We start from the raw sequence: 22640 nt of genomic DNA, 5'->3' as shown, positions 1-22640 counted from the left end.
CTGTCTTGTCCAGATGTTTGAGTGAGTGTGATATATATCCATCTGCCCCAGTCTTTATGAAGACCACTTGTTTAAAAGAAAAAAAAAAAAACACTCTAAATGATTCCCCAGAAAGATATAAATCATCTAAGATACAAAAGACTCACCAGAGAAACTCAAATTTAACACATAAGCAGAATTCTAAACAAGTTTGAAATTTATTACTGGAGTCAACAGATGCTCTCCATTACTTACTGGCTTGGGCACCTTACAAGTCATTAACCCCCCAAAGCCATTAAACCATAAAACCTCTGAAAGAATATCCAACCAAGACACGTTTTCATAAGTAAATGAGCGTTGGAAACTTTACAGAGAATTCTAGATGGTTAAAAGGGGAAAGAAGTACAATTTCAGAAATTGAGGATTAAAGAGAATTTGTCCATCGTGACAAACGCAGGGACTGTGGGAGTCAAACAAAATACGGGTCCAAATACCCACGCAGAACAGCCACTGGCCAAGCCCGAAAGGCAGTGTCGGCCGGGTCCGAGCTCTGGGCCCCGCACAGCCAGCAGCCCCCCGCGCAGGGCCACGTCGCCCACCATCTCCGCTGGACCCCAAGCAACCAGAAGAAACGGTTTCACCCGTGGTCCTCCTGCCGGCTGATGAACTGAATGAAGACCAGTGGGAGAGCCGAGACCCCGGATCACCCGAGGCTGCTCCGGGCTCCAGGATTCCCAAGGGAAGTCACCCACGACTACCAGATGGGGCCGCACAGGCGAGGTGAGAAAATCCCAGTTCCCGATTTCGGGAAAGCCATATTCCATCATCCACACTCCAGGACTTCTTGGCATCCCCCCCCACCCCCCGGCCCACCATCCTGGGGGGAACACCTCAGGGTGTGGGTACACCTGCATCTTGGATATGAGCCCAACTATGCAAATAAGCTATTTCTCAGATTCCCATCAACGATCGCTGAACAGCCCTAGTGACCCTAGTGAGAGTTAAGTGTCACACAGGACCTTCTGTTATCTGGGGCCACACGCCTGTACGCACAGAAACTTCGCTGCTGTCAACCTCAGGACACGCAGGATGAGACCCCCTCCGTGATCTGCTCGCCCAGCCACTGCCCAGTGACGGGAGTGGAATGAACCACAGGGTTCCCGGCCACTCACAGCCGGGCCTTTCCAGTGAAATGAGGTCCCAGGGGAAGCACCATTCCCCGCAAGCTGCTGTGCCCCCGGCGGAGTCCCTCGCGGGTGACGGCAGGAGGACAGGGTGTTGCAGGCTCTTCCTCACTCCCCCGGGGCCCCCCGCACCTCCGACCCGCACGTCGCAAGTGCTCGGAAAAAGATCTCAATGAACTGCCCGCGAATGCTAAGGGCAAACTATTAAGAATCAAGTTATCTTATAAATAAAAAATTAGAGAGTAATCCGTGCCCGAGCTATGTTCGCGTAAGGAAATCTAAGAAGTGTCGGCAAGAATTTGGGCCATTCTGATAAATGAATTTGGGCTAAAAACAGGAAGCAATGAAAGGCTATGCGTTGCAGCGACTGTGACACCGTGTTTTGCTGATACAAGATGGGACTCAGAGAACCCAGTTGAAGTGGTTTCTAAAACAACAGGGAAGCTTCAAGGGTGAATTATAGCCTTGAATTCACTAGAGAGCCAAATGTTATTATTTATTCTTTATGATTAACAAAGCAGGCGGAAGTAACTTTTTTTTTTTTTTGGCGTGCCACCCCCTCACATACAGGCTCCTTCAGTCAGCATCTTAAATTTAGGAAGCTGACATCAATCCAGAGGTACTACGAGTTAGAATGTTCTTTCATGTGTATCAGCAAACTAATACACCCCTTTATTTTTTAGTGAATAAAAGGAAATTGCTTACTTCCTGTTATGGTTTACCTTGAAATGGGCTTCAATAGCTATTCTGGTAACCTACCACCAGTTTGAACAATGAAGAGACAAACACACCGCCTGGCAGTCCCAGTTTCCACATTTTATGTATGTTTTAGTGTACGTTACCCCGCAGCACTACCTCGTGCCTCTGCGACCGCTTTCGGCGGGGAATCTGGCCGAGTGCTGTGATGCCTTGTATACGGTCCCATAAGAAAAAAAAAGAAAAAAAAATTTTAAATGCTCCTCGTTTTTTGTTAAGGGAAACTCCTAAAAGAAGAAAACAGATGAGAAGAAGAGTGGAAAAATACTGGACACTTAAGTGGAATGTGAACACAGGAACGTGTTGTAGAAGAAACTTCTTAATAAGCAGAGAACGGCCCAATGCATGGGCCTCCTGCATGTGTCCGAGAAGCAGCACAGATTAAAACAAAAACAAAAACAAAAACAAAAACAAAACAAGACAAAAAAACAAAAGAGAGAAAGTAGTAGCCCAGAGAAACAGTGAAGTTTTAACAGCTGAGGCGCCTTGCCCCCTGCTAACAGCTGAGGCAGGAATCCGGGACGATCGTACACCTCGAATGGGACACTCTGGCTGTCCTGACTGGGTGTCCCGAGACGCGGGGTTCCACTTGGTCCTCTCGTGTCCCAGGGCTGTCACCGACCCTGGGGCCTGGGGCAGAGTGCTCTTCCTCGACAGTCTCTGTGGTCCTTCTGGGCTTCAGAGAAGGGTATCTCCACGCTTCCTGCACCTGCCCACTAGGGACTCGGAGCCTCTTGCCCCCGTGCTCCAACCTGGTGAGCGGTGGCATACGTCGGGGTACCTCCATGGCAGGACCTGGGCCGCCCCTGGATTCCTGCCTTGCACTAGCACCCCGGTATCCTGAAGAGGAGCGACTCTCAAAGAGGAGGTCATTGCCCTGGCCTCTTCTCCCCGCTCCTCATTTCTGCAGGCTGCTAGACGTTCCCACAGCTCTCAGGCAGGGGGAGGCGCAGGTTGTGACCAAGGTCTTGGGGTTATGGTTTAAAGTCCAGTGTTGGCCAACTCGGCTGCTCCTTCACCAACCATGCCGCCGGCGTCCCTAGGAATCGAACCCTTTTCCTCCTCCTTCAATGCACTGATGACGGGCGCAGACAGGCAGCAAAGGCAGTGGGCACAGCGGGGACGGCCAGCGGAGGGACGGCCCAGACCACCTGGACAGGGTAGGAGCCGTGTGTCTGTGCACAAGCTCACGCTCAAAATCTGCTCCTCTTTCATGTTGGGTGGTAAGGTGGGGACAGTTATACACTGTCACAATGTAGAAGAGCACAGCCTGTTCCACAGTTAAGTGGTTGAAATAATGAAGGAAAGGTGTCCAGGGTGGGGGGTCGGTAAAGCCTGGCAACCCCAGCCTCCCCATGCCCTGGCACCGCAAGTCCCCATCCTCCTGCTCATGTGCTCCCCGAGGACTGGTCACTGTGTTCTTGGCCAAGACATTTTCAGCAGGACACCCTATCTTTCTCTGTGTCCTGACCCTGCCTTTACAACCGGGGAGTGTGTGTTTTTAAAAATAAAAGTCGGAGCGGAGCTTCCCACAGCTACAACCACCGCAGACACCTTCCCTCAGCCCAAACCTCCTTCCCTCCCTCCTTAGCTCGGAGCCCCAGCACACCCATCAGCATATTTAATAGGAGTTCAACTTCCTGGAATTTTAAGGGTCGCCAGTCCAACCATGACAACCGCGACCAAACATACACCTTGCTGTCCCTCGGCAATCAGCTGGAATACTGACCACCCCGCCCTCTCGTGGTAATATTTAAACACGCTCGCGTGGCCTTCACAGCAATCTGAACAACGCTGAGTTGAGGACACATTTTGTCACATCCTCCTTCGAGAGATGAGGGTGGGAAGTCAGCAAGGGACCATGCCGCTGGCCCAAAGTCACGTCTGTAAGCGGGAACTTCTGATCTCTCATCCCAGCCCAGGGCAAGGCCATCCACCAGGGTGGAGGGTTTCCACTGTGGCTGGAGTGCCACCGTGCATAGGGACGCAGAGAGAATGGCCTAGAAGCCAAGATGGAAGCAATGGGAGGGATACTGTGCCAGACAGGGTTTGGCTGTGATGACAGACCAATCGGTGAAGTTCAGAGAAGCCCTGGAGAGAATGTGAGGTGGACACAGCTCATGAGCAAAGGTTGGTAATGTCCAACCAAACATCCAGAGGCCCCGTTTACTTATCTATTGCCAACTGTCCCGAATTTCCACCAGGCACAAGGAGTGTAGGATGTACAAAGAGGCCCCAAGGGCTTCCCCCAAGGCTCTGCAAGTCAGATAGGAAAAGGGGACTTATCCATAAATAGCATGGGGGGTGGGGTGGGAAACAACTGGAAACTCTTTGGGGCACCTGCTGGCTCAGTGGTTGAGCATCTGCCTTCGGCTCAGGGTGTGATTCCAGGGTCCTGGGATTGAGTCCCGCATCGGGATCCTTGCAGGGGGAGCCTGCCTCTCCCTCTGCTGTGTCTCTGCCTCTCTCTGTGTGTCTCCCATGAATAAGCAGATAAATGTTTAAAACAAAAACGAAAGCAAATGGAAACTCCTGCAGGACAAGAAGGCATACACAGCTAAGGGTGGACAGGAGAGACTGCTTGCAGCCTGGGTGGAGGAAGGAAGAGAGGATGAGGGAAGGCTTCCTGGAGAAGGTGCCATTTCAGCTAGGCCTTGGGAAAAAAATACATAGAAATAAATCAATAAATAAACAAACAGACAGATAAATAACTGGATGTCTCCCAGACACGTTTGCTTTCGAGTCACGGAGAGTTTCGGGGAGATACAACCACCCCGACCAGACAGCACCTCTTAAATAAGTCTTCACCAAGCATGGCCAGATCCTGGCCTTGCAGCGCACCTTTATCATGCTGCTGGACTTACAGAAAGACTGGGGTACGGGTCAAAGGTGGAACATTAGAAATAAAAATTAGGCCCCGCTCACAGCCCTGAGAATAGCTCAGTCTTTTTCAAGTCTTTCTGGCTGTTTCGGGAGAACTGCAAGGCTCAGGAGATAGTTAAGATAAGAGTTCTTTTTATGTCTGTTTGCTGATTCAGAACATCTCCTGACCTGAAGGGCTTCTCGCTTTTCTATGTAGCTTTCTCTATAAAGGAATTGATAATTCCCCTACAAGAAGTAGCAACATCTCTCCAAGTAGAACAGAAGCGCTGCTATTCTTAACGGGGGAGCGGGCAGTGGGTAAGAACGGCAGTGGAGATAAAGGACATAAATCTACCAGAAGTTTCTTTTTTAGAGACCAAGGTTGCCTGGATAGACGGTGAGACATGACCAAAGTCCTCCTGCCTCTCCATCTGAGACATACAACTTTAAACACTCCGCACCGTGAAAAACCACGCTGGGCCTAGTGTGAAACATTACATGATCCTGGACCCAAGACTCGAGAAAAACCTGGAAAGCATTTTCCTCCTAGTGCTCTTTCAAAGCTTGACAGACATGGAAATTCCTGTGACTTTTTCCCCATCATAAATAAGGTGCATTGTGTCATGACAAAAATGACCTGTCACTGATTCAGTGGCCTTACTGATGGAATACATTCTTCTTTCCTTCGTGTGCTAAACTGTTCACTTTTAGCTTCCCCACTCGAAGTCAACTAGATCTTAAAAAGCGGCTGGATTGGGCACCTGCATGGCTCAGTGGTTGAGTGTCTGAGTTTGGCTCAGGTTGTGATCCTGGGGTCCTGGGATCAAGTCCCGCAGCATGCTCCCTACAGGGAGCCTGCTTCTCCCTCTGCCTCTCTCTGTATGTCTCCCATGAATAAGTAAATAAAATCTTAAAACAAAAACAGGGGCTGGATTAAAACACGGTGCTCTATTTGTCAGGCTTCTGTGGGCCCTTCGGTTGTACAGTCAAGGAAGCAAATTACAACGTTCGTGGCTGCCCTTCCTTTAAATAACCTGCCCTGGGACTGTCCTTGCCCAGAGTGAAGACCTGGCCAAGGCTCAGGGCGTGGGGGGGGGGGGGCAGCTCTGTGTGGGATGAGAGGGAACACAAACACTGCAGCAGCTAATTCTTGCCCCCACCATCCCCAGGCGATGCTCGACAGAAACTTGGCACTTAACATCATCACCCTGCAGGGGCGGTGGATTGCTTTCTCACAAAAAGCCTGCCTATCATACAATCCCAGGACCTCCTCCAGGAGGACACCCGAGGTTTGCACCAAGGAAAAAGTCCCTGGAGGAGGGTGGTTATGAGAAAACCCCAAGTATCAGAAGAAGGCCCTCAACAAAAGAGTACTACGATGGAGCATCCTTCTAACGCAGGACCCACGTCCATTGGTAGTTATAAAGGTTATCATGGATTACTACCTTTTCCAACATTTAGTTGAACCTAAATTGCTAGGTAATTGGTCAAAACCAAACCGCAGCAACGAAACCAACAAAAGCTAGTTTCAGGGCATGCCACCCTGACCTGTAACGTCTTGCGTACGTTTACACACACAACCATCTCTCCTAGGTTCTATTAGGCCCCTTTGCAGAACAACCTCATTTGGGATGCTGATAAGAACGATGATAGCCACTTTCTTCTCTATCTGCTAAGATAATGGTATTTATATACTAAACATATAAGAGTCTGAAATATATATTTTTAAAACTCTTCTGGCTGAGATGCAATGACCCAGCAGCAGAATGCAACCCTTACTTGCCAAATGAGCCCCAGGTATATGACAGCCGGGTTTTGACATGCCCCCACTTGCCCTGACTTTCACAGTAGCAACAAAAGTTCAAGAAGGAACCCTTCACCTTCACTGCAATTAAAACGGATCATGGCCATTTACAGATGAGCGTGCCATTTAAAAAAAACCACCACCATAGTTCATTGGAGTTCTTCAAGTTTCGAGATCTTCATCTACAAAACAGGCAAAATAGTCTCAGGCTACAACTGCAATTCTGATACGAATCAAGTAAAATATTACCTCTGAAGACACCTTATGAGTTATGGTGTAAAAATGTACATTATCTCCAGGATCCTTTCAACGGCTTCAATACCTACCCTGGACTTGAGACCACGGATTAATCTAGAATGTTTTTGCTCATGGATTCCCTTGATCAAAACTTCTGACACAAGCCTCCAATACACACTAGATAAAATATTCATGCATTAGCCTGGACATCAAGTCTTTCTATCATCTCCAATGTCATCTTCCACCAATTCTCCCCAACTGGAACCTCCCTGAATAGTCAGGTCAAGTGCCTTCTCGTGGATTTTTCCGATCAGTCTCTGTGATCTCTGGAATTTCTTCTGATGATCTGCACCCCAACACTCACACCCCTGCCCTCCTCTGGCTGCAAGGCCACCCCATGGGCCCGTGACAGCTCACCCTGACCTCTTCCTGCATTACAAGGCCTGTGCAGTTTACCACAGATGCTTAGGTACGTTCTTTAAAACACAAATTCTCAATTGTAGATTGTTTATTTATCTTATTTTTTTTTAGATTTTATTTATTTATTTGAGAGAGAGAGAGAAAGAGAGAGAGAGAGAGAAAGCACTAGCAGAGATAGGGGGAGGAGCAGAAGGAGAAGAAGCAGACTCCCAGCTGAGCAGGGAGTCCAATATGGGATTCGATTCCAGGACCCTGGGATCATGACCTGAGCCAAAGGCAGACATTTAACCTAATGAGTTACTCAGGTGCCCTGTAGATTGTTTATTTTTTAGAGTTACAGCATTTTAGCACACACATGAATACAGCACAGCAGTAAAGTACAGAAGAGGTGCAGATACTGCAAAGGTAAACATACGCCCACTTCAAAAGCACTGGGGGAAGGTGGGAGAGGGCTTTCCTCCTATACATGCAATTTCCACATCAATGACTCATCTTCCAGTGGGATGGTGACAACTGGAACACACAAATCAAGTAGGTGAAGAAATACATAATCACCCTAAACAAGGAAAACACAAACAAAAACTGATAAGACAATTTCCCTTGGACCACTGTCAACCTATAAAACAATATATGTGGTCAGAGATTTGTTTTCTATTATTAAGTGATTTAAATTTCCAAATACTGAATTTGGTTTCGAAAGAAGGGGAGGAGGGCGGAGTTAGAATTATATTTATATTTAGTGGCTTTTTCAAACTTATTTCAGCCTTCTATAGGTTCTACTGGACAATTCACAAAAGGGTCACCCCACATTTAAATTCGATGTTTCTAAACAGTTTCAAGAACATTAGTGCTCGCAGAGCCATAGATAGATAATGTCCTGGTGTAAAAAGCGACGCTTAAGTTGATGCTTACGCACCCAAAAATACGACGGAATACTGCGATTTTTAAAGGTTTTACATGATACAGGCATAAAGCCTCATTACAACTGTCTGAATGTTCTGCAAGTCTTACATAATGAAGAAACCATCACAATTCATAGTTATAGTTATATAATAATGTTATAAATCTGGAAGTCCAGAAGGGCACCATTTATGTCAATATTTCAGTCAAAAATTCTGTCGACTGGGCGCCTGGGTGGCTCAGTCGGTGAAGTGTCCGCCTTCAGCTCAGGTCATGATCTCAGGATCCTGGAATCGAGCCTTATGTCCTGTTCAGTGCTCAACACAAAGTCTGTTTCTCTGTCTCCCTCCGCCCCTCCCCCTGCTCGTCCTCTCTGTTTCAAAGAAATAAATAAAATCTCAAAAACAAATTCCGTAGTCCATATCTAAACCATCACTCCAAAAGAGTGAATTAATGAGTTATTCACTCATAATTAAGACTAAACGGTGCTTATACCCAACATCCGAAAAGACCCAGCTATCTGGCTCCTGAATTTCATCAGCTCCATTCTATATTTTGCTAAGGTATAATTATTCTAGCATCTTTGACTGTATCTTTAATGCCTGTATTACTTAAAATCTTTAATGTACCCTCAATACTGTCAATGAAAAGTACCATATTAACATGAGAGAAAAAGAAGGGATAATAAACTGTAATAAGGTCATAAAAGTTTTCCAAACCCACGTTGCAAGATCCCATTTAACTTGCTGGTAAATAACCTCAAAATAAACATGCTGTCTTCCACAACGATTCTGGCAGAACTAAGTTTTAGACTTCTGTATTCTCTGGCAAAGAAAGAGAAAGTCATGACTTTCTATGTACAAAAAAGAAACATCTCAGGCCTTCCTAAACACTCTACTAAATAGCTTCACCACCTTCCATATCTTCTGCTCCCAACCACTTACGGAATGACCCAGGACTTTTTCAACTGGCTAAAGATTAAAGTTCCATAATGCAAAGTCTTCCAAAGATGACAGAGAATTCAGCATCCTCTGTTGGTCGAAAACAATCCACCAGAACACATTTAGGGACAAGGAGTGATTCAGAAGATAATTCTTTCACATAAAAAAGTGACAAGAGAAAAAAATCAGAAAAGTAGCTCCCAAATATGGCTTTCACATTAGGGAAATTTTCTCATCTGTTCACCAGAAATACTGCTGGGGAGAAAAGTGACTCATTTATAGGGAGTTCTCCAAGTCCACTCATGTTAAGCAACAAATTGTCCATGGCTCCCCTTAAAATCATCTTGACCACAAATAATGGGAATCAAAACTTGTGCTGGTTGAAATCAGGTCCTATCAACACTCCCTCAATACGCTAGTGCTGGCAAACACTGCCTAGCATTATATTTGTGATAATTCAGTTGTCCTCATGGCAGCATGTCAAGATGTCACAAATCGTGATTTATTATTTCTCTAGAGTATCAAAAAGCTGCTGACCTAGGGGAGTTTGACAAACAAAGGCCTTGTTTACAAAGCAAGACTTCTAAAGGGGGGGGGGGAAAGCCATGAAAATACTGAAGGACACCACCACTTTTAAAATTTATGAAAGTTTTCTCTTTTATGGTCTTGCTCCAATACATAATAAGCCTTTAAAATGAAATGTCAAAATATTATGGTAATATCAGGGGTATCACAATGGTCTCCTAGAGAGAACAGAATATGCTTTTATATCAGTCTGTAAATGTCTTCTTAATCAAAGTCAAAAAGTTCAAAAAAATTATATGCCAAAGTGTTACTTTCCAGCTAGCTATACTGTCAGAAATATCTTAAACAGAATTCAAGCATTGGCGATAAAATACAAGCAGGGGCATTTTTTTTTTTTTTTTTTTTTTGTCAATTCCAAGCCTCAGGTGTTGGTCAAAGCACTTTTCAAGAAAGTTGACGTGAAATGCTCAAAAACCACTTTAAAACGGAACAAAAGAAAAGATCTAAAGCTGCTTTGAACATACTCTTGTGGTGAATATTTTCTTAAGACGCCACAGTGCAGCCAGTCCTCAGTCCCGGAGCTAGGATGTCACTGCTGTCACTCATAAGAGAGAGGCTGCATGGAAGGTAGCGCTCCCTCACCTCTGACCATCCTTCAAGGCTTCTGATACCCCAAACTCCTAATTTATTTTTACAATGCTCTTTACCTACAAGGCGCCTCTTCTTAAGGCCTCCAACCAGGTTAATGGACCTGGGTCTCCAGGCTTGGATTTTTTTCCTTAGTCCACTGCAATAAATATCTTTGGTACCTAACAGGTATCTGCAAATCCCTTCTTTCAGTAGCAAACATTTGAGTCGTCAGGGAGCTTTAAAAAAAAGAAAAAAAAAAAAAAAAGAAAGAAAGAAAGAAAGAAAAAAAAAAAAGTCCAGGAGAATAAAAGCGCAATTAGATCCCTAAAAGAGAAAGTGTGTCTGGATTTGCATAACAATGCACCAACTTGGATTCAAACCTGCCACACCTCTTAACACTTAACCAGTGTGCTCAAAGTGGGCTGGAAGCCTACCAAGTCTGGTGTTGGCAAACAAGCCTGGGGCAGTGGCCCTCCAAGAAACTGATGGAAAATATTACGGAAATATTTGAATGTGCATATCTAAGTGTATACACACACACACACACACACACACCACTGGGCATGCCTTTTATCTTAGCACAGCTCTCAAGGCCTTCTGGAGTCTTAATTTGGTTAAGACAGAAATTCTCTTCCACTCCACACCCTGCAGCACAAACAATCTTTCGGTTCATACTAGCATTCTGCTCCTACAGGCATGGCACAACCAGGTGTAAATAAATTAAAAAAAAAAAAGTCCTCTGAAATGGAAGTTTAAAATTTAACTCTGCTCTTCATGACGCACAGACGTTAAAAATAACCACTCCATGCAGCAGACAAACGTGTATCCTTCATGCCTCCCTCATGCTCTACCATTACACGTCCTTAGGAATCCAGTCTGCCCAATGACCAGGAGACGATGATGACACCTCTCCATAAGCCAGTAACCCCGGTCGCTTTGTTGTTTCAAAAGCACCCACGTCCATCGGACTGGGGAGGAAGGAAAAAAGGCGAAACCTTGCAAAACTCTCCCAAAAGTTATATAAACAAAGGAGGGGAGAAGCCCAGTGTGGGCTTTGCACCCATGTGCCACTAAAATTACATAACACCCGGCGCAGGCATTAGAGAAGGAACGGATTCTGCACAACACCCCCACTTTGCTCGACTCCCCAAGCCCGTCTCCTTCTTTAAAAAAAAAAAAAAAAAATTTTTTTTTCCCCCCAAACGCCTGGCAATCCCAAAAGGACGACTCGGAATATATGCATTTTATTGCTGGGGTAAACCGTGCGAGAGTTAGGCCCGAAGTTTGGATGTGCAACAGCCCCAGGGCGCAGCCGCTCCGCTCCGCTCCGCTCCGCTCCCCGGACCCGGAGGAGCCAGAGCTACGGGCGGCGGCGGCGGCGGCGGCGGCGGCGGGCGAGGCCTCCTGCTTCCCCGTCGCGGGGCTGCCCGCTGCAAAGTTTCCACGCGATCGATCGCAGGGCGAGGAGCCCGCTGCCCCCGCCGGCCTGACTTTGCAGGAAAGGCGAGCCGGGAGCCCGGCGGGGGCCGGCAGGGAGAGCGCTGGCAAGCTCCGCGCTCGGCGGGCGGCGCCGGCGCAGGCTCCTTACCTGGGGGACGCGGAACAAAAAGAGGCGCGGGGCTCGCCGAGCCTGCGGCGGCCGCACGGCCCGAGGGGGCTCCCGGCCCGAGCCCTAGGCCCGCGCCCGAGCCCGCGGCCCGGCCCCCGCCGCCGCCGCCGCCGCCGCCGCCGCCGCTTCCTCCCTCGCGCGCGTCATGTCACGGCGATCAAACATGTCTGTGTGCGCTTCGCCGCTGTGACTTCCTGATTCTCTGCCGCTCGCGCGCGCACACTCACACTCACACTCGCAGGCACACGCGCACGCCACCCCCGCCCGCCCCCGCCGCCGAACCTCGCCTGGCGCTCCCCGGGCTCCCCGCGGCCGCCCGCGCCCCTACCCGCGACGGGGGCACCGGCCCGGCCCCGCGCGCAGCACACACGCACACTCACGCGCAGACACACTCGGCCGGCCCCGAGGGCGCGGAGGCGCGAGCCGCGGGAGCTCGCCGCCCCCTCCCACCCCCTCCCTACTTAGCCGCCCTGCCAAACTTTTTTTTTTTTTTTTTTTTTCCTGCCTGATCCACGTCCAACTTCCCTCCCTCCCCACCCCAGCCCCCACCCCCAGCAGGCCGGCCTGCCCTGCGCTCACCAGGATCCGCCGCAAAGCTGCAACCCGGATAAAAATAATAATGCAATCCAGGCGGCGGAGGCAGGGGCGCGCGCGAAGACGCTGGCAGGAGGCGATTTCCCCGCGTGTACCGGAAACCGGCCGGGCGCCGGGGCCAGGGCACGGGTGTCCCCGGGAGCCCGCACTGCTGCGCCCCGCCCCGCGCGCTGCAACTGCGCCCAGGCTGCGAGGCCTGGTGCGGGGCACCCGGAGCACCGGGCTCGGGGTGCGCCCGCAGCCGGAGGGCGCCTGGGGACGGGCACGCCGGACCGGTTATTTGGGGAAGTGCATCGCGACACCTTTGCAGATGGCATGGCCCTGTTTTGCAACGCAAACGGGAGGAGGGAAGACGGCCGGATGGAGGGGGAGAGCAGAGGAAGGGGTAAATCAGGTTGGGATGGGAATAAAGCAAACTCGAAAGCAGGGAGCGAGAAGGAAGGGGTGCGTGTCATCGTGGGGAGGAGGCTCCCACCCGGTCTCCCCGCCTCCCGCCCTCCCCACCCCCGCCCTCCTCCTCCCCCCACCCCCCACCCCCCACCCCCTCGCAGCCCTTCCCCTTCTCCGGCGAACGCCACCACTGCTGGCCGGGTGCGCGCGGGTCCTGTTTGTGACAGTCAGGCAGAGAGGATTATCCGGATCATGGCCTCCCGGCCCGCGGCCGCCGTGGCTCTCCCGGGCCCCGGCGAGCCCCTAGCACCCCGACGATCGCGGGCGACCCACGCCCGAGGTTCCCGCGGCTCAGGCTGGGGGGAAAGACGCCGAGCCAACGAAAACAAACCCGGGGAAGGGGGAGGGCAGCGCAACCGAGCCCGGCGGGCACCTCCGACCTCCTTCCCTGGGGCCTCCTCCCTCCCCGCCGGCGGCGCGGCCCGGGCCGGACACCCCGAACTTCAACAGCCGAGCCCGCGCGGCCGCCAGGTACCAGGTACCAGAGGCGGGCACGTCCGCAGAGCCCCGGGCGCAGCGCCCCGGGAACCCCTCTGCCTAAAAAGGGCCTGCCTACCGGTCAGCGTCCTCCTCCCCGCCCGAGGGAACGCGCAAAGTGGAGGTGACACCTCCGATCCTGCACGCACCGGCCCCGCGGCGGTGGCTGCCGCCTCCCGGGCGCGCCAGCCTCGGCTCCTCCCGCCGCGATCGGCTCGCGTCTCGGCAACCGGAGCCCTTTAAACAAGTCCCCGGGAGGCGGGTGGCAGCCGCGATCGTTGGCGCCCCGCCGCCAGCCCGGGCTCCTCGCCCTCCTCTCCCGCGCCCCTTCCAACTCTTCCGGGGAGGACGGCTCGGGGTGAACTGTCGCCTTTCCATCCTCCTCCCGGGTCCTCCAGCCGGCGCCCTCCCCCAGCCTCGAGGGGATGGGAGGGGGGGGGATTGCAACCTTGCGGAGTGTGTGTGTGTGTGTGTGTGTGTGTGTGTGTGTGTGTTGCAACCTTGAGTTGGCAGCGAGCGCATCGCTGACTGCCTACCTGGGGTCAAGGCTGTGCTGTGTCGGGATCCCCCCCACCCGCCCCTCGCCTCCCCGAAGTAGTAATTATTACTGTTATTATTAGAACAGCGAGGTTCGGTTGAAACTTTCCCGTTTCTTCCACGGCCGCCCGGGAGCTGTCGTTAGAGCATTCCACCTGAGGCCCGCGGGGAGGAGGCGGGCTTTTTTGTTGTGGTGGTGGTGGTGGCGGTGGCGGCGGTTGGCCCGCCTGTTTGTTTTGGTCTCCGTGCATGCACAATAAATAATAATTAGGATAATAATGAAGACTCCCCGGCGAAGGCGGCGCGGTGCCGGAGGGGTTTGCGCGGCGGCTGCAGCCCCGGAGGCCGGAGGGAGGGAGGGATGGGCGGGGGGGGGGGGGAGAGGAGAAAGGAGTTGTAAGTTATATTTACCTTGCTCGCGAGGAGTATGCTGGCTGAATCTCTTCCCTCTCTGAGTCACCCAGAGTACAGAAACAGAGGGAGAGAGGACTAGATTATGAATATGACTTCATTGATGACAGCCATCCCCTCCTCTTCCTAAAGTCGGGCTCCGCCCCGCGTCCCACCCTCGCCGCCTCCACGGGCGCCGGAAGACGCGCCGCAGTTGGCCCCGCGCGCCGCTCCTCCCTGCCCGCCCGGGCGCGGGTTGGCGGGACGCGCCTGTCACTCGGCCCGCTCAGCGACTCCGGGAGCTCGGGGCGGGGGGGGCGGAGGAGGGGGCGGTGTGCAAGAATGTGCACCGAGACGGCTCTACTGTATGCGTGGATCCGTGTGTGTGTGTGTGTGTGTGTGTGTGTGTGTCTGCGCGGCGCCGGCTCCCGGGCCGTGCTGGTGCCTGGAGCGGAGAAACTGCGCAGGACGCAGAGCTCGCCGCGAGCCCCGCAGGACTTGGGCGTCCGACATCCCTCTCCCGGCGGTCGACCTCGGGGCGGGAGGGGGGAGCTTTGGAAGGGACGTCGCCGGGCGCCCCCCACCCCCGCCCCGCCACCCCGACGCGCGGTGGGGGGTGGGGAGGGCGGCCGTAGTAATAGCGCGTAGTAGTTTGGGGGTAGGTGGAGAAGGTGCTGGAATTTAACTGTGCCTCCGCCTGCCGGAGCGCGCCTGCAGAGGGAAGAGGGGAGGGGACCGGGGGAGGGCTCCGAGTGGCACCGGAGCTGTTAGTGCACTGCACAGTGTGGACCGTGAAAGAAAAAGAAGAAGAAGAGAAAAAAAAAAAAAAAAAAGCAGGCATTGTCGTGCCGGCTGAAACTTTTTCTACGCCACCCCCCTCCCCGTTACCTCCCCCCCCCACCCAAGGTTGTAATTATAAATCTGTCCCCTTTCTCCCCCGTAAAAAAGGGAGGCGGGCACAAAGAACATTCCTGCCAAATCTGTCTCTTTTCTAAAGGACGGCAAGCTTCCAAATGCCAACGAGGGAAAAACAGCTGAGAGGCTGAATGCCTTGTAAATAAATAAGCCCACCCTAACCCCTCTGTTTACTTTGCGGACCAGATGCGGCACGTGAAGCTTCCCTCACCTGTCATCTTCGAATAAAATGCATACAAGGAATACATAGATAGGGAAAAACAACCCCGTGGGGGCGGGGCGAGCGGGTGAGGGGACAGCTGAAGCGTGGAATCTGCTTTTGATTTAAGAAAGGGACTAAATCTCTTATCCTGGGCAGCCCACAGTCTGTCCTCTCCCACCTCACGTTGCAGACCGATTAAGGCTGCAAACAGTAAACTGCTGGCACTTGGCAGTTTGGAGACCTCTTGTTCCAATTCTCCTTGAAATACAGTTCTTTGGCTGGCGGAATAGGTCAGTGTTTGCTGAGACAATTTTATTTTTAGTTTTATGAAGTGTGAAAGAATGTTAGGAGATTTTAAATCAGGGGCCTATTATTTCAGACTCAGATTAATGTAAGTGCTTGACTCTTAAAATTAAAACTGTTCCTATATGGTAGTGTTATGAAAAGAATGATGTATCCTTTATTTTGTAATGTAATGGCTTCAATTAGTCATTCAAAGTGCACCGTGACTCTCTAGTGGAGGATTTTCCCCCTAGAGTAAAATCCTATTTTAAGACCATTTTGCAGTTGCAAAATTGAGTCTTGGAGCAACCAGGTCTGAAATGCACTTCTCGGATGCTTGAAATTAGGCACTGGAGAAGTTTCCCTCAAGAAGCAATGGAAAGTGCACCCAATGCTGCACATGGTCTGTAAGTGGCAAAAAATTGCTTACGGGGCTGGTCCCGCTGCTGCTGGGGGGAAGTAGAGTTTGCAAGGGCACCAAGTTCAGGCCTCTGGGAGTGCCAATGTCAGCCACCCTGTAGTTTCAAAGGCTTTGTTACTTGCTCCATGACTTTGGTGTTAAAATTTCCTGTCTATCCTAGGATGAACCTCAGGATAACAAAAGAAAATGCATCTAAGAGAAACAATATAGTATGCCCCGAAGAGACAGTCCACTGTAAGAACTTGTTTTTCTGCCTGAGGATATGCCTGTATAACTTTTCCCCGGGAAATAAACAGTGAGAAACCTTAAAATTAGCGATGTAGTGAAAGTATAACTTCTAACTGCCTCATAAATTGCAACTAATAATATAGCCAGATAACCTAGTTGTCTGTAAAAGGGCTTTAACCTAATGGCAATGCTTATTACATTAGCTAATAGCTAGGTTTTAATTTTTTTTCAGGCCCAGTTGGTTTCTCTGGCATGCCAACCCCATACCTTTATTCCCGTGTGTGTGTGTAAGTACCTGTGTTCCCTTTAAGATTCCACCTTTACCTGCCATGCCAAATTTCAAAGAGAGAACAATCGTCTTGGTAAGACGCTGGAGGAAGAAGCTGGACATTCCTTGCAGCATTTTGTCAGGGGGGAGAGTTAAAAAGAAAATACTCACCTTGCTACATGTGTATATTCTTCGGCCCATATAAAATTTTGATGCAGTACTTGGAGGGATTGGTTTCAATGCATTATATGCTCGACTATGGGAATTGAATAATAAAATCTATCTCTATCTCTGGAGCAGAGCTTAAATATAGATATTGCATCTCCTTTCCCCTTCGTATTGGTTTAAGAAAGCACCACCTTCTCCCTTCAGGTCTTTTCAGCCTTCGTCGTCTTGTTTGTAGCTTGCACTGCAGCAAGTAGAAATGTTAGAAAAATAAGGCCTACACTCAGGAGAAATGAAAAGGCAGTCAGGGAAAAAAAGAGAGAGAGATTGTAGAACGTATAGCAGAAGCTTCATCTCTGAGGTAAAGCAACATTTAACAATTGATGTTAAGGAGGAAAATGATGGGGTTCTTTTGTTTCGCAGAAGATCCACACAAAAGCCAATATGGTTGGAGGCTAAAAGGACCCCAAGAGGCTGCACAGGATGCTATATTCACATGAAGCTTTTCCTTTTGGACTTTGATGAGTCATAATGTGTTCTCTGAACTTGCTTTTCTCTTTCTAGTTTGGCATCAAGAGATAGAAGTCGCTTTTTCATGTCTGTCTGGCCACATTCACTTGTTATGTAAGTCGGCTCTGGTTGATGTTCTGTTTAGAGTAGATATTGGGTTTGAAAATTGATATCTAGTTATAACACCCTCATAAAGAAAGATGCCGTGCACAAAGTTAGGAAGCTTGTGATCCCACCAGGCAAACTGGTACTGCTGGCTGAAATGTTGCCTGGCTCAAATGGGAGCAAGTCAGACCCTTGGGGAATGAGTACATTCATCTACAGTAACGGAACCCAAACGTGGACAAAGTGAATCAGCCGACAATTGACTTTAGCGAAGAGTTTAGAATTAGTAAGTAAATTTACTATGGAGGTAAACACTCCTTGCTCTTCTTCCCACCCAATAGTCTCAAGAGATTTTGTTTCACCAGTCATTCCTCCAAAATACCACCCAGTTCTCTTTGTGATGGTATCACCTTCTAGCTTGAGAGCCTTTGTCTACTTCCAATCCATTCCATGATGAATTTCAGCAGTAGCATGTCTTCCAAGGCTAGGCAAGGACAGATTTCTGCCAGCCTTGTTGACTTCCTCACATCACTTAGCTCCAGAGACCTGGCCTACCTACTGGTTCCTAGGGGGCCATATTGGAAATACTTCCCTCTGACCAAAATGCACGTTCCCAGTCCACGTCCTCCAAGACTCAGCTGTGGCGCAGCATCCTTCCAGTGGCCCTCCTTGCCCTCCCCAGGCAAAGGAAGCTGCTTATCCTACTCTGCTCCCATAGCAACCAGTGTGTACCTCCATTACAGCACTTATCACTTTGATGCGATTATTTGTTTGGTATCCTCCACTAGATGGTTAGTGCCTGGAGGGGGTAGAGCAAGTTCAATTCATCTTTGAAACCTCAGCACTTAGCCGGATGTCTAGTACAGTACATTGTATGTTGTTTAACAAAAAAAAAAAAAAAAAAAAAACCCACAACTTTGTTGAATGACAGGATGAGATATATATATTAAAATTATCCGATAGGATTTAACCAGACTTCCCAATTCATAATTCTCATGTCAATGAACAAGATTACTAAGTGTTCAGAATCTGTTGTTTTCCAAGCTGAAAAGGCTAATATGTTTTTGTTTTGTTTGTTTTGTTTTGTTTTGGGGGGTGTAAAGTGGGAGGTGAGAAGCTTCATCTCTTGCAGTCATATAAAGAGCACTGAGAGGAGGTTTTGTTTGGTTTTTAAATTAGGCTAGGAATAACATGAGTGTACACTTGGCAACTGTGTGATCAGCAATAATCATTATAATAGCATCTCCTTGTATTCCTCCTTCAAATCACATGCCACTGTTTGTACACAGACCATTACTTATGCCATGTATCCACGTGACCCTATTAGTTATGTGACATTATCCCCATTTTACAGATGAAGAAACTGAGAGGCAGTAAATAATTTGCCTAAGACAGGGGTCTCCAAAGTGGAATGAGTAAGGGAATTCGCTGTGACTTGGGAAGAACATTAGAAATTCTATTTCTTTCTCCTTTAATGATTAAAAAAATATGTAATGACCCGAAAGAGAAGAGCTGTACAAATGTTTATGATATTCATTTACCCTAGCACCTTTACATGGTGCCAAGTAAAGTGGTCACTGCAAAGTATTGTATCTGAGGAGTACTTAGGGAAGAGCCACAGATGGCAGGATGACTGTGGCACCCCTCTGGTTCTTTCACTTTCAGGGTGTCTACGCTGCCTGAAGCTTACACCTTCCACAAAGTGTCTCCTCTGGTTTTCACCAATTAACTCTCTTATTTGGAAAACAAATGGCTTAAAAGATTCCTTCGAAAAAAATCAAAGGTTGAGATAAATCCAATAATGCACTCACAGGTGAAAATAAAGATCAAATCTGCCCCTTTAAGTTCTAAGAGTTTTTTGTCAGCCACACTGAGAAGCAAAAACAATGACAGTCTAATTGGATCTGATGAGAAATAGGTCAAAAACATTCACAATTATTCAAGACTCTTTGCAGTTTGGATTTATATGCACTATCACTAATGATGAATTCTGATCTGAGCATATATTTTGCCGTGAGATATTAGCTATTGATAGAGTATGATATCATCATGATTAGCAAGATATTTTATTCTCTCATCTTCATCTCACTCTAACTTCTATTTTGTGTATGTTTATGGTGCACTTGATATATTAATGCTGAATACATGTATTACGAATAAATATGCATAAGTCATACACTATCCTTTTTATTTTATTATTTTTTTCTTTTTTAACTGCAAGGGGAATGTGATCAAATAACTTGGAGAGAACTAAATGATGAAGTCAGAATTTTTAACCCAGCTCGGTAAAACTCCAGAGTCAGCATGATCTATGTTGCTCATGTAGAAACTGTTCAATCATTTGTCATCAATACAGGGTTCTTAACCCATTATGGGACAGAGGGAAGGTGGAATATAAATGAGCTTGGGCGCATTTGGCAATCCATTGAAACTGGGTCTGAAATTCCATGATCACATTAAAGTGCACTTTCTGCAAAGGGAATCCATACATTCAATCAGATTCTCAAGGGGATCTTCATCACAGAGGGTAAGAATTACTGATATAGAGGTATCAGCAGCATTAACGATCTAGGATACTTTTCTGATAAGAAATTAATCTTTCCTTTAACTTTCATAAAGTGAAGCCTGTGCACTTTATGCATCCAATCAGGTCTGTCCTTAGAAAAACCATTTAGAACTCAATATTTCTCTAGATAGTTCAAATGCATTCTAACTGCCCAAAGGAAGGCTTCATCTGTCTCCGGAGATAGGCTTTCTGAGGATAATTTCATTCCAAAGGATTTTCTCAATAATACTCTTTATATACTGTTGACTACACAAGAAAGGATTTCTATGAATGTTGTCATCAACGTTTCTTTGAGGCTTTGACACATCTTGGGGCAGTTGTGTGTTAGGAGCCAGAACATGAACTCAAAGCCAAAAATTTTTTTATTGTTATAAATTGTTCAAATATTTTAATATTTCTTTGGGAGGCCATTGTCCCGACTGCCCTTTGACTTATACTGTGTTCCTCTGAATGATAACATGCTATTGCACCAGTGAGAGACTGACTATAGCTCATCTCCAAGGCCCCTCAACCAAATACCACAGTGGTAGACTATGCCATATCCTTTTACCTTGATGTTTTATTAGATGTTTCCTTAAAGATTTTATTTACTTATTTATTCATGAGAGACACACACAGAGAGAGAGAGAGAGGCAGAGACATAGGCAGAGGGAGAAGCAGTCTCCCTGTAGGGAGCCCGACATAGGACTTGATCCCAGGACCCCAGGATCACGACCTGAGCCAAAGGCAGATGCTCAACCACTGAGCCACCCAGGTGTCCCTGTTTTATTAGATTTTTATGGCAGTGTTTTACTGTTAGACCCCCTTCAGCTGTCACTGGACTTATCTTTTCAGTTGCCGTTCATTGCATTTTATTTGTCTGCGACCCTTTTCCAGCTGGACTTCCAACACATCACCCACCAGATTCTCCCTTCTAGTTGAGCACACAAAAGCGCAATCTGCTGTCGTTTTATTCCAGCCATTTTTCTGCGCTTGAAGCCGTTCTATGCAAATTCAAGAGAGGAGTAGAAAATAAACCGGGAACATATAAAAACAGAAATAACCATGAAAATTACCTTAGATGACTCTTTAAAGAAATTGAGATAAATAATCTGCTTTGGGGATCAAAAAAAAAAAATCAGTCTCTCCACAGGTGGGGATAAAATACATTCCACAACAATATGGCTTTATTTTAGTTTCCAATGGTGTTACCAGCCAGAAAGTGATGAATATAAAAAAATAAATAAAAACCTACAAACATATAAAACAAAACAAAACAAAAAACCCCAAGTATATGAAGTTTGAGGAAAGGGTTGCAAGCGTCTGGATTCTACATGGGGGCAAGGTTTAATATTAGACAGGAAGCTTTTATCTTCTATCTCCTGATAAAAGTCCCTGAACAGGACCTGACTTCACTGAGTGCATAAAGGAAAAGCTCACATCTGGTCTGGAATTGTGCATATTCAATTGCTTATCTTTCCAGAAACATTGTGATATCTGTTGGAATTCTACTATTTTGAAGACAATTTGGGGCCTTTTGGTAACAGACTTTTCTTAAATATGGAGAAAAGCAAGGGAATTGCTGATAAGGTAAAAGAACATCATAGCATGCAACATTTTTTGTTTGTGGAATAGGACTTAGGATAGGTTTGCAACTTCAGGAGATCGACAGCTTAAACTTTATCTATATTTTATCAACCTATTTAAAAAATATACGTACCTATGGGGGCATTTGTCTTGATGTGACACCTCAGTTTTATGGGGTGATTTATTTACTCACCTTAATGATAGTAACCACCGTTACCTGATATTCTGAAGACCCCATGGCCCATATCAATATTTATTCCCTAAGAACATACGACCAGAATGTTGAGCTATTATTTATAATGCTAGCATAATAAATAGATACTTATCAATTGAGGAAAATCATTAATGCAAGTATAATGGAATGATCTAGGTAAGTGACTATTCTTTTAAACAGCCTATCGGGGGCACCGGGATGGCTCGGTAGTTGAGTACCTGCCTTTGGCTCAGGTTGTGATCCCGGGGTCCTGGGATTGAGTCCTGCATCAGGGTCCTGGTAGGGAGAGCCTGCTTCTCCCTCTGCCTGTATCTCTAATGAAAAAAATAAATAACATCTTAAAAAAAATAAACAGCCTACAAATGCTAGTCCTCCTGGTCTGTGAGCTGTCACAGGCTATCTATCAGTGTCTTATTTCAAATGGTAACACTCTAACTTCTTATAGGAGTCCCTCGAAAAAAAGACATACCCACCTGAGAACCTTTGGTTCCATGCACAAAGGCAGCATAATCTACTAGAACACATGGTGGCATGGATTGCCCATGGCCACTCACCAAGGTCAGAATCTTGGTCTCCTCACTCCCAGTCAGCACACCTTCTCCAATACCACTCTGTTTCCCTTTTTAAAAGAGAAAAAAAAAAAGTCTCCAAGTTCGTGATCTTCAGCTGAGTAATAGCCATTGATGCCCAAGTGAAGAAGTAGGCCGAGCACAGCCCACCGCATGCTGTCGAATTTATTTTCATAGACCATGGCTTTCAAACTGTTTTAACAACTACTCTCAGTACAAAATGTGTTCTATATCATGACCCAATATACACATACTTAGGTATATAGTGGATTTTGCCAGTCAGGGTCCAACCAGGAAGACAGAGGAATTTAATTCAAGAAATCAGTTACACAGG

General features: G+C 47.8%; 1 protein-coding gene and 1 long non-coding RNA gene across 7 annotated transcripts in view; one reads left to right on the top strand and one right to left on the bottom strand.

Moving 5' to 3' along the window:
* Nucleotides 1-14475, bottom strand: part of SMARCA2 (SWI/SNF related BAF chromatin remodeling complex subunit ATPase 2) — a 175340-nt gene extending 160865 nt beyond the window's left edge. For 2 of the 5 annotated variants that reach the window (XM_072839584.1, XM_072839609.1), the window contains exon 1: nucleotides 14317-14475. The gene's annotated coding sequence lies outside the window, so the exon portion shown is untranslated. Of the gene's footprint in view, nucleotides 1-11826; nucleotides 11952-12426; nucleotides 12566-13447; nucleotides 13584-14316 lie in introns of those variants that run through there. The other 3 variants (XM_072839585.1, XM_072839599.1, XM_072839589.1) reach the window with 3 other exon arrangements.
* Nucleotides 14476-15192: 717 nt separating this feature from the next.
* LOC140640331 (uncharacterized) lies at nucleotides 15193-18322 on the top strand. Of its 2 annotated transcripts, XR_012037008.1 has the most exons (3): nucleotides 15193-15702; nucleotides 16042-16101; nucleotides 16276-18322. It is a non-coding gene; the product is annotated as an uncharacterized lncRNA (long non-coding RNA). The 2 variants fall into 2 exon arrangements; XR_012037004.1 differs by having other exon boundaries at nucleotides 15193-16101.
* The last annotated feature ends 4318 nt before the right edge of the window (nucleotides 18323-22640 follow it).

Source organism: Canis lupus, chromosome 1 (genome assembly GCF_048164855.1).
Source record: "Canis lupus baileyi chromosome 1, mCanLup2.hap1, whole genome shotgun sequence".
Taxonomy (NCBI): Eukaryota; Metazoa; Chordata; class Mammalia; order Carnivora; family Canidae; genus Canis; species Canis lupus.
The sequence above is the reverse complement of the archived record's forward strand: the minus strand, read 5'-3'. Positions and strand labels throughout refer to the sequence as shown.